The sequence below is a fragment of the Urocampus carinirostris genome, chromosome 7, assembly GCF_059441175.1.
Source record: "Urocampus carinirostris isolate Australia breed hairy pipefish chromosome 7, RoL_Ucar_1.0, whole genome shotgun sequence".
NCBI classification, from domain to species: domain Eukaryota; kingdom Metazoa; phylum Chordata; class Actinopteri; order Syngnathiformes; family Syngnathidae; genus Urocampus; species Urocampus carinirostris.
This window is the reverse complement of record NC_142355.1, coordinates 8,193,711-8,204,511: the sequence shown is the minus strand read 5'-3', so window position 1 is coordinate 8,204,511 and position 10,801 is coordinate 8,193,711. Positions and strand designations below refer to the sequence as shown.

At 39.7% G+C, this 10,801-nt stretch overlaps 2 long non-coding RNA genes across 2 annotated transcripts; both read right to left on the bottom strand.

Moving 5' to 3' along the window:
* Nucleotides 1–1,159: 1,159 nt before the first annotated feature.
* LOC148362240 (uncharacterized) lies at nucleotides 1,160–4,100 on the bottom strand. Its single transcript, XR_015850807.1, has 4 exons — nucleotides 3,978–4,100; nucleotides 3,876–3,920; nucleotides 2,661–2,732; nucleotides 1,160–1,577 (listed from the first exon to the last, which is right to left on the bottom strand). It is a non-coding gene; the product is annotated as an uncharacterized LOC148362240 (long non-coding RNA).
* Nucleotides 4,101–4,474: 374 nt separating this feature from the next.
* Nucleotides 4,475–7,024, bottom strand: LOC148362239 (uncharacterized). Its single transcript, XR_015850808.1, has 3 exons — nucleotides 6,797–7,024; nucleotides 6,161–6,231; nucleotides 4,475–4,602 (listed from the first exon to the last, which is right to left on the bottom strand). It is a non-coding gene; the product is annotated as an uncharacterized LOC148362239 (long non-coding RNA).
* Nucleotides 7,025–10,801: the final 3,777 nt, after the last annotated feature.

Genomic DNA, 10,801 nt, shown 5'->3' with positions numbered 1-10,801 from the left:
TCTCGTGCTTCTCTGAGTGTTGTGCCGTGGGCCGGATTCAATCCCTTAGCGGGCCTGATCTGGCCCGCGGGCCGCCTGTTTGACACCAGTGCGCTAACCACTGCACTGCTGAGCTGAGCAAGTAGTAATAAATCTCGTAAACATTCTGCATTGACTGGGTTTCCCTATTTCCAAAATTTTCTATTTTATTTTTCGATTTGAAGTTCTTTGAAATATTTTTCCTTTGACTACACATACACACGCTATTATTTTTGAGTATACAGTAAATATCAATTGAGTTTCAAATGCTATTTAATGTGGGTCAGGTCCTCACTCTGCTCCAATTTTTGATTTGGAACCTACATTTCATCTTAAATAGAAAATCCAAAGAAGTGTCATGCTCCAACTGCGGGCTAGCCAGTTACCTAGTAGCGTTGACAATAACGTTTTTTCGTCCTTCGTCCCTATCTGTTCTTAAAGTATAAAGGGTAGTTGTCAAAACAATTTTGATCAATATCGAAAATTCCTGAAAAAATGTTCAGAAAAGGTTATAGAAATAAGCTGCAGTCTCATTAATATACAGTGGAACCTCGGTTTTCGAACGCTTTTCAGTTCGAACAAATCGGTTCTCGACCAAAAATTTCGAGAAATTCTTGCTTCGCTTTTCGTCCAAAAATTTGGAGTTCGAACGCCGGTACGCTAGGGTGCGATGCTGAGCGGCGTACGGGTGTAGATTGCCCCCACCCCTCGTGAAGAACTGTTATGACATGCGCGCGCACTTCTTTTTGCTTTCGCTTTAGATATCGGTGAACGGAGTGTTTTAGCCCCTAATTATGCCTCCGAAAAAGGTCGGTGCAAACAGCAAAGTTGCTACAGGTGAAAAAGGAAAAGTAGTGCGTACAACTATTGCATTTAAGAAAGAAATAATAGCAAAATATGAAGAAGGTGTGCGAGTTTCCGATCTCGCTATACATAGAGCATGGCTTCTGCTGAGCACCACAAAGGTAAGAAATCCTATTCATAATTCTTTTCTTTATCCTTTAACCGCTCACCACTTGTTGTGGAGACCCGGGTGCTAAATGACGTGTAAACGACCTGATTTTTTTCAGTTGTACACGTTCATGTTAGCGTAATCTTTCGTACGGAAGATTACTCTAACGTACGATTAGCCTGGGTTAGCTTCATGTTTACGTGCATGGTAAGCGTTCAGGGTGTTGGAACGGATTAAAATGATTTTACATTACTTTTAATGACAAAAACGATTTTCGGTGATCGACCAAATCGGTTTTCGAACAGGGTTCTGGAACGGATTATGGTCGAGAACCGAGGTTCCACTGTACCTTCTTTTAATGCATACAGTCTCCTGGCAATTTTCTTGTACTTTCGTCTGGAAGCTAATCAATAAGCTTTTGATTCTTTACTCCACCTCCCATTCTGTGAGCAGACGGATTAACTTAATTTGACACTGGCATACACATACACACACAGTTTATGGGTATTTACATACCGCAATGAAATCGATGGCATATAGTCTTCATCTGAGCTGTTCTTGTCAACGTGTCCAGTTGAATGTATTGCAAAACAATCCTCGCCCAATCCTGAAAGATACAATATTTTAACGAGATTTACCAGTTTGAACGCCAATATTACATACAATTTGTTCCTCATCAATGCTCATCTCATGTAGGCCACTGAAGAAAATAGTATTAGTGTATGTCATTTACATATACAGTGACTTGGGACCTTTTTCCACATTTAAGACTTCAAACATAAAGATATAAAACTGTAATTTATTGTAAAGAATTAACAGGTGGGACACAATCATGAAGTGGATATTTGGATATTGTAAACTTTTTTAACAAATAAGAAACGAAAAAGTGGATGTGCAAAATGATTCAGCCCCATTGAGTTAATACTTTGTAGCGCCACCTTTTGCTGCGATTACAACTGCAAGTCGCTTGGGGTATGTCTCTATCAGTACATGAGTCAATTCATTCAAAAGAGAAAAATAATTTTGCATTGCCGGAAACTCCGCAAAATGTAACTTGATGTCAAGTTTTGGACATGTTTGATCATTAATTATCTTGCCACACTTGGGATTATGGTTGCTCACTGTTGTTTCAAGCGTTGCTCACCGATTTTGTGTGAACGCTCAGACCCGTGGAAAATTACAGGGAACATTGGCTGCAATGTATCGATGCTAAAATGCCTTTCGGTAGCGATTATATCCCCAAATACAACCTTTAGTCTCTCAACTGTCATCTTTGTCCTTCCGAGCGCTAAAACCATTCTGGGCCAGATTATGGTAATAAAATCACTGCGAGGTTAGGGATTAAGGCTAAGGCCTCTAAACACGCTGGTCGGAACAGGAGAAATGTGTAGGCGGAGAGAAGGATGAAGGTTGGGGGACAATGGGATCAGGGTAAGCAACATAAGCGATGGATACGTGACATCAACCGTGTTAAGACAATTAGAAACGGTGATAATGTTAAGTCTTTTTCGGCTGGGAGTGAGAGCGGAAGGATGAGTGGTTTCAAAAGTATTTAGGTTTCAGGGACAAAAATGACTCCAAAATGGATGTTTGGATGAAGCAGGTTGCAATATTTTGTTAAAGTGATCCGCAAATCACGTGTCTTTCGAATATAGTAGACATTGTTTGCATTAATGATCTGTTGCATCACCTCAGCTGGTAGGTTGGGATCCAAAAGTGGAGTGCAGACCCGTTTTCTGTGGGTTGCGCTTATGATATAATGCTGAGAAGTGGAAAAAACAGAGGGTCAATTGCACGGTAAATGGCAACAATGCTCTGCTTGATTTCTTCTTCCTGTTCAGCCAATTGGCGCCCAATTGTGTTAGTTAAGGACTACATCTCACTTTATTGTCTCTCATCTCATCTCATTATCTGCACCGCTTATCCTCAGTAGGGTCGCGGGGCTGCTGGAGCCCATCCCAGCAATTATCGGGCAGTGGGCAGGGGACACCCTGAACTGGTTGCCAGCCAATCGCAGGGCACACAGGGACAGACAACGCGCTTGCTCATTCACACCTAGGGACAATTTGGACCACCTGAAATGCATGTCTTTGGAATGTGGGAGGAAACCGGAGTGCCCGGAGGAAACCCACGCAAGCACGGGGAGAACATACAAACTCCGCACAGTAAGTCCGGAAGCTGGATTTGAACCCACACAGGAGGTTCCCAAGATCTTAGAACTGTGCCTGCACACGCGCTAACCACTGCTCCACCGTGCTGCCACTTTATTGTGATTTTGTTTATTTTATTAACCTTTTCTGCCCATGATAATGGGTCAAAGGAATTAATGATAAGGGGAAGTATAGTTAAAAATAGAGACAAAACCGATAGAGACAAAGAAGGAAATGATTGTAAATTAGCCATTCAAAAAAAATAAAATTAATTGGATTTGTCTTCTATTGCTAAAACTGATGTTTGCGTAAATATAAAAATATGTATACAGTTAAGCAGTGAGATTCGTTTTTTTTTTTTTATTCAAGCTGTTTACAAAAAAATATTCTGAATAAAGTTGAAAACAATTAACATATAATCATTGTGTTATTTGAGAGTATTCAGATTAAAACTGGAGCAAGTGTTTAGGACAAGTTTTGAATATCTTTTGGACTCAAAGAGCCATTAAAGTGAAAATGAAATTTTTTTAAAGACAAAAATCAACAAAACTGCAAAACATGCTTTGTGTAACATTTGATGATTTCATAAAATCCCTGAAATAATTGCAGAGCCTGTGTACCTGATTAACAAGTACACTACTTAACATCCGATTCCCATTTTTGTCGTAAATAATACTTTAAAAACAAGGTGTGAGCAGAGTTCTTTATAAAATGCAAAAAAATATTGCAAACAAGAAGGATACGGATGCATTTACCTTCAGCTCAGTGACGGGGTCCCAGTTCACGTTTTTCAGATGCAACTAAAGAGAGGGGGATTGCGTTATATGTGCAGAGATCCACCCACCCCTACCACTCACCCAATCAAGTTGCTCTGTGTGCTTGGCTGGCGCTTTGGGGTGTTTACAGTTTGTCCTAATGGTTTCCATCACAAAGTGTCTCAACAGTGAACATACATTGTTTAATGAGCTTCCGTATAAAGGATTCTGTAGAGACAAGCAGGCAAAACAAGGTCTGTTGGTGTAACACCACGACTGTAACCTGTAGTTATAACCTTGCCCTATATATTCTGGACTGAACCAGGTATATTTTGCATAGTTCTGCTTTGCATATACTTATGCTAGAATGATCAGGGAGGATTAGCATTGTCTGAGTTTTATCCCGGTAAAAGAGCCATACATGGCTCAAGAGCCATACGTTCCGGACCCCTAGTTTAGGGTGGACTGCTATTTTGAATGTACAGTAGATGTCTCCAAATTAAGGGGAAAAATCAATTGGACAGTTTACTCAAAATGCTATTAAAAAAAAACACACCCACACACAAAACGAAGCTGCACAAATGCTTCCATTATTGACCGGTTATCATCAGTGTGGAAGAAGTGGGAAGTAAAGGGGCTATGAAGGAGGATTTGAAGCCTGCTACATTCTCATCCATCTTTCCTCTTCTATTATTCATCAGCCGCTTCTCATCCCTCATTCGACATGCTGATAGAGAAAAAAATAGGTCAGTGCAGGAAAGACTGCTGCTCATCTCGTGATTGATGTCTTCCCTGACATGTCATGCACTTTGTCCCCACCACCTTTTTTGTTCTTTTTCTCTACACACCTCACGCAAATCCCCGTCATAGTTAAATCCTTGGGCGCATTACTTAAAAATACCGTAAATTCCAGACTATAGAGCGCACCTGATTATAAGCCGCACCCACCACATTTTAAGAGGAAAACCGATTTTGTACATACACAAGCCGCACCTGTATACAAGCCGCATGCGCCCACATTTAAACATGTAACACAAACACAAAATTAACCCAAACTTGACTTCAAGTCCCGCGATTGAAACTAAATGTCCTTCATTAAGGTCCAAAGTCCAAAAATCACAGCCGGCGAATGGAACGGAAAATGATACCGGTACTTAAGGTTTGATGCAGACCTGCAGAGTCCACGTCCCGTTGAAAGTAATCCAAGGAAAAAAGTGTATATTTCCAAAGGTAAAAATGGGAAAAATATATCAGATGAACATGTTTACTCACGCAACTCCTTTTTCTTTAACCAACTTTTTACCCCCTCTTCTTTCCTTGTCTGTCCCTCACCTTTAGCGGTCCCCACTTAAACTCGGCACCCCGCGTTTGTTCCGCCCCTCATTTTTCGTTCACCCACAAAACATATCAGAATAAGTGTCTAAAATAAATACAAATAAATACATTACAAAAATATACAGTTGCAAATACATATTATACATGGGTTACACATATTTACAAAGAAAGACGGTACACTGAGAGAGTTTTCAAAGCTTTAATAACAATAATATAGCTTTGACAGGGCAGTTAATGGTAGCAACACTCGAGCGCCACTGGCGGCCGTTAGAAAAATTACATAAATTGGCCGCATCACTAAATAAGCCGCAGGGTTGAAAGTTAGGGAAAAAAGTAGCGGCTTATAGTCCGGAATTTACGGTACTAATTATTTACAGTTACTAGTTCCTCTATTTCAAAAGTATCTCAGTAATCCACCAGATTACTGGCACCAAAAAGTAGTGCGTTCCTCCAAAAGTAACTATTTACAAATTTCCAATTTACACTCGCATAAAAGCCGAGCCCCTGAGACTGCTTTAAAATAGCCATATCATAAAATAGATGGGGGCAGCACGGCGGCGCAGTGGTTAGCGCTTGTGCGGCACAGTTAATGTCTCGGGAACCTGTCGTGGGTTCAAATCCAGCTCCAGACTTCCTGTGCGGAGTTTGTATGTTCTCCCCGTGCTTGCGTGGGTTTCCTCCGGGCACTCCGGTTTCCTCCCACATTCCAAAAACATGCATTTCAGGTGAATTGGCCGGTCCAAATTGTCCCTAGGTGTGAATGAGCGAATGAGCTGTCTGTCCCTGTGTGCCCTGCGACTGGCTGGCAACCAGTTCAGGGTGTCCCCTGCCCACTGCCCGGAGATGGCTGGGATGGGCTCCAGCCCCCCCCGCGACCCTAATGAGGAGAAGCGGTACGGCTAATGAGATGAGATGAGATAAAATAGATGGAAGAACATGTTTACACCAACCTATGGAAGCAGTGAAGTCTTCATATTTCTAAGCTTGTTCAATCTTGAGAGCTTTCAAACGAACACTTGGCCTAGACCAGGGGTCGGGAACCTATGGCTCGCGAGCCATATATGGCTCTTTCTACGAGTATCTGTGGCTCAGAGACAAATTTGATTGCATGCAAAATTTCTCCATCTTGTTCAAAACTTGAGTTAACTATTCTTCTCAGGTACACGCAAAGCCTAACCAAAACTAAATAACATGGCATTACTTCGCAGTATATATAGGGCACGTTTTTCACTACAATTTACAGTCAAGGTGTTACACAAAAAAAGGGGGGGAAAAAAAACTCGTTTTGGCTGTACAACGCTAAAGAATCCTTTATATAAAAGTTCACTATATAATCTGTGTTCAGTGTTCAGATACCTTATGATGAATCCACAGAACTGTAAATACGCCAAAACACCGGAAGAGAACTTAGTCATTTGATTGGGTGAGTGGGAGGGATGGGTGGAGCTATGCAAAAAGTGCAAGCACTCCCTCCCATCTCTTTAGTAAATTTGTCTCATAATATATGGTGTGGCTCTTTCCCAAAATAAAATTAATATTTTTTGCTTTTATGGCTCTTTGAGTCGAAAAGGTTCCCGACCCCTGGCCTAGACACTCCATATAGATTTTGTTTCTGGGCTCCAAACCACTCAAAGATCTCCGTCTCCATTTCTGGGTACTGTCCAAGAATTTTTTTTCTCCAGGAGTAGTTATTGCAAAAAAAAATTATAAATAAAAACACCAAAATTCAGCTCACGTTTGCCTCACTGAATTCTCATTAGTTTGTTGTTCCTGTATAAGACATGCCCACTTCCCCTTCACACCATGCCTGCTATTTGTTACTGCTAAGCAGGGTTGGGTAGGGTTACTTTAACTTGATTACTTTCAATTACTTTTGGATTACTCCAATGCCAAATATGCTAAAAAAAGACAAAAGAAACTAAATATGAATAAAATGATGACTCGCAACACGTGGTAAGCTTTCTCTCCTGGCTTTGATCTCTTTGATCTCCGGCAAAACTAACATAAAATGCGACAGAAACAAAATGAAAATAAATCCAAACAGCTTGCCAACATCATTTTTGCTGTTCCATGTATTCTGTTACTCCCCAAACCTGCACAAAATGTAGTCATTTTATTCATATTTAGTTTTTGTCTTTTATTAGCATATTTGGTATTGGAGTAATCCAAAAGTAATTGCAAGTAATCCAATTAAAGTAACCCTAACCAACCCTGCTGCTAAGGGTAACCCCAAAACCGTGTAAAAGGCTGGGCAAAAATAGAAGAAAAATGGTGTGGTTTGGTCACTTTGAGTCTCCATAGTTTGTTATGATCCTTGTGCTTTTACGCAGTCGTTTATGGTTTCACTATTTAATAAAGCAACATCTAGTGGTCGAATATCACTGTATCCCTTTAATAGTGATTTGAGCTCATTCCAGTATTCTTTTTCGGGTATTTTCCACGAATAATTGTTTTAATTGAGGAATTTGTTTCTTTATAAATATATACAGGGTTGGGTAGGGTTACTTTAACTTGATTACTTTCAATTACTTTTGGATTACTCCGATACCAAATATACTAATAAAAGCAACTAAATATGAATAAAATGATGACTCACAACACGTGGTAAGCTTTCTCTCCTGGCTTTGATCTCTGGCAAAACTAACATAAAATGCGACAGAAACAAAATGAAAATAAATCCAAACAGCTTGCCAACATCATTTTTGCCGTTCCATGTATTCCGTTCACAAAATGTAGTCATTTTATTCATATTTACTTTCGTCTATTATTAGCATATTTGGTATTGGAGTAATCCAAAAGTAATTAAAAGTAATCCAGTTAAAGTAATCCTACCCAACCCTGATTATATACTATTAATGGAAAACATTACTCAGGTATATCAGAGAAGTTAGTATTTCTACATTACTAGTCCCAGTTCCTCCAACTCCCTTTTGTGTTTATATATTTACTATTAAAACGGTTGAACAATATAAAAATCAAGTCAAAATATAGTTTCAGCTTATCTAAAATGCGTGAGATTGCCATAACAATGTTTCCTAGCCTAATAAAGGTATAAGTGTATATTTTGCTGTTGCACTGATGCTAGCTTAACAAGTGTAGCTCATTACGTTGATACATACAATTGTAACACATTTTGACACGCTTTCCTGACCAAAGCTTGTTTTCAACCGACTAAATTGTTTAAAAACTTTAACACGCCGAATACATTTCATTCAAAATGTAAATAAATATGAAATAAATCATGACACTTACTGTATTTTATTTAACTTCTTGCGTCATAACCCTTCCCCTATGACTGCCCATATTTTTAGTTACCCGTCGCCCCCTGCTGATCATGATGAACAATGCAGGTGAAAGTTCAATTGAAATACGTCCATTAGGGCAGGGGCAGTGTTCCCTCTAAGCTGCGCGCGTGCGCAATTGCGCACTGCTCGCACGTTCTCGGCGCACAAGGAAATCTAGCCAGCGCACAAAAATGAGGCCTCAAAATTACTGATTAAGAAGCGACTTAAGTCAAAGTTACAGTGCATGAAGGTAAAATGCACGGGTTCCCCTGACGTTGTGGCCTTAAATGCTGTATTTTGAAGTCGAGTCGAAGTAGAACAAAGTTGAGTAAAGTCAGAGTTGGTTGAGAACCGGCTTCTTCGGCTCGGCTCACTAAAACGAACAGTCTCTTTCAGGTCCTAAACGGCTCTTCAGGTGGTTTTTGCTTCTTTAATCCCAACATGACCAAATATTATGTAAAATTATGCACAAAATGACTTAAAGGAAGGGGGGAATAGGACAAAAAAGAAAAAAAATACCAAAATGAAAAAGTAGTGAAAAGCTGAAAAAAAGAAACAAAAGGAAGAGAAAAAAAAGAAGAAAAATTTAGAAAAAAAAGCCAGAAAAAAAGAAAAGAAAAATGTAGGGAAAAAAGTGAATAGAGAACAAAAATAAAAAAGTAACAGCTCGGAAAAAAAAACCACAATGAGATTTTTTTTAAAGAAATTTAAAAAAAAGTAGAAAAAAACATGGAAAAAAGAAGAAAAAGTTTGTGTTGCATTCAAATAATTTCCAATTATATCAAGTGAATCTTGTTGCCGACATTGTACTTCCACTAAAAAATGTGATTAAGTACGGTTCTGTATTGTACAACAGACTAAATAAGCCCCCCAAATTGTTAATATTATGCGACAAAATATATCAGGAAATAAAAAGAAATGGATATCTTGTGAAAGAATTGTAAGAACAAACGACGTTTGTAGGCCGTACAACTATTGCAATAGTACATGAGTCAATTCATTCAAAAGAGAAAAAAAATTTGGCCTTGCCGGAAACTCAGCAAAATGTAACTTGATGTCAAGTTTTGGACAAGTTTGATAATTAATTATCTTGCCACACTTGGGATTATGGTTGCTCACTGTTGTTTCAAGCGTTGCTCACCGACTTTGTGTGAACGCTCAGACCCGTGGAAAATTACAGGGAACATTGGGCAGGGGTGTCCAAACTTTTTGCAAAGGGGGCCAGATTTGGTGTGTTAAAAATGTAGGGGGGCCAACCTTGGCGGACCTTCTTTACATATAACCGCAATTAATTTAAATACATGCCGTTCTGTGTTTCACATTTGCTTCTTAATTTTAATTTCAGCTATCTTAAGCATATGTTTTGGTTCATTTGAAACATGCATATCAAAATTCAATTGCAGCACTTAGATCACGCAGGTAACAGCGCTGCTGCTCAATGTATTACCGGTTCATAATTCTACACGCGGGCCAGGCGTAACTGATTTTATGACGGAGGCTGCGGGCCGCATTTGGCCCCCGGGCCGGACTTTGGACATATCTGCATTAGGGCATACCTGTCAAACTCTGCTCATTGCTCGCCTAATTAATAATTAATTAGCAATTATAATTTTACAAGCACAACGCAGCGTTTATTTACTTACAATAACGGAGATTATAATTCACGCGTTTGTTACCTCCCGTCTCGATTACTGTAATGCACTACTGTCCAGTCTCCCAAAGTCCAGAATCAAGAGTCTTCAGCTGGTACAAAATGCCGCAGCAAGGCTTTTAACTAGAACAAAAAAGTCCGATTACATCACGCCGATTTTGGCTAACCTGCATTGGCTCCCTGTTAACCTAAGATGTGATTTCAAGGTTCTCTTAGTATTATACAAAATCATACATGGACTTGCTCCCTCATATCTTTCAGATATGATTACCCCCTATGTTATGGTCCGAAGCCTTCGTTCTGAGAGCGCCGGTCTTCTGGTGATCCCAAGAGCCAAGAAGTGTTCCACTGGTTCGAGAGCGTTCTCCATCCGGGCACCGCTGTGGAATGCTCTTCCTCCTGAGATCCGATCTGCAACCTCAGTAGAAATGTTTAAATCTACGCTTAAGACTCACTTCTACGCTATAGCATATGAATAACCTATACTTTTCGTGGACAATATCTGTGTATTATTTGTGATTGCAACATCCTTTGCTGTCTGGTAATCCTGGAAGGGGGATACCACATGTGCGGTCCCTTCTCAAGGTTTCTTCATTTTCCTCATGTTGAGGTTTTTTGAGTTTTTCCTTGCCCTCATGTTGGTTCCAGATCAGGGG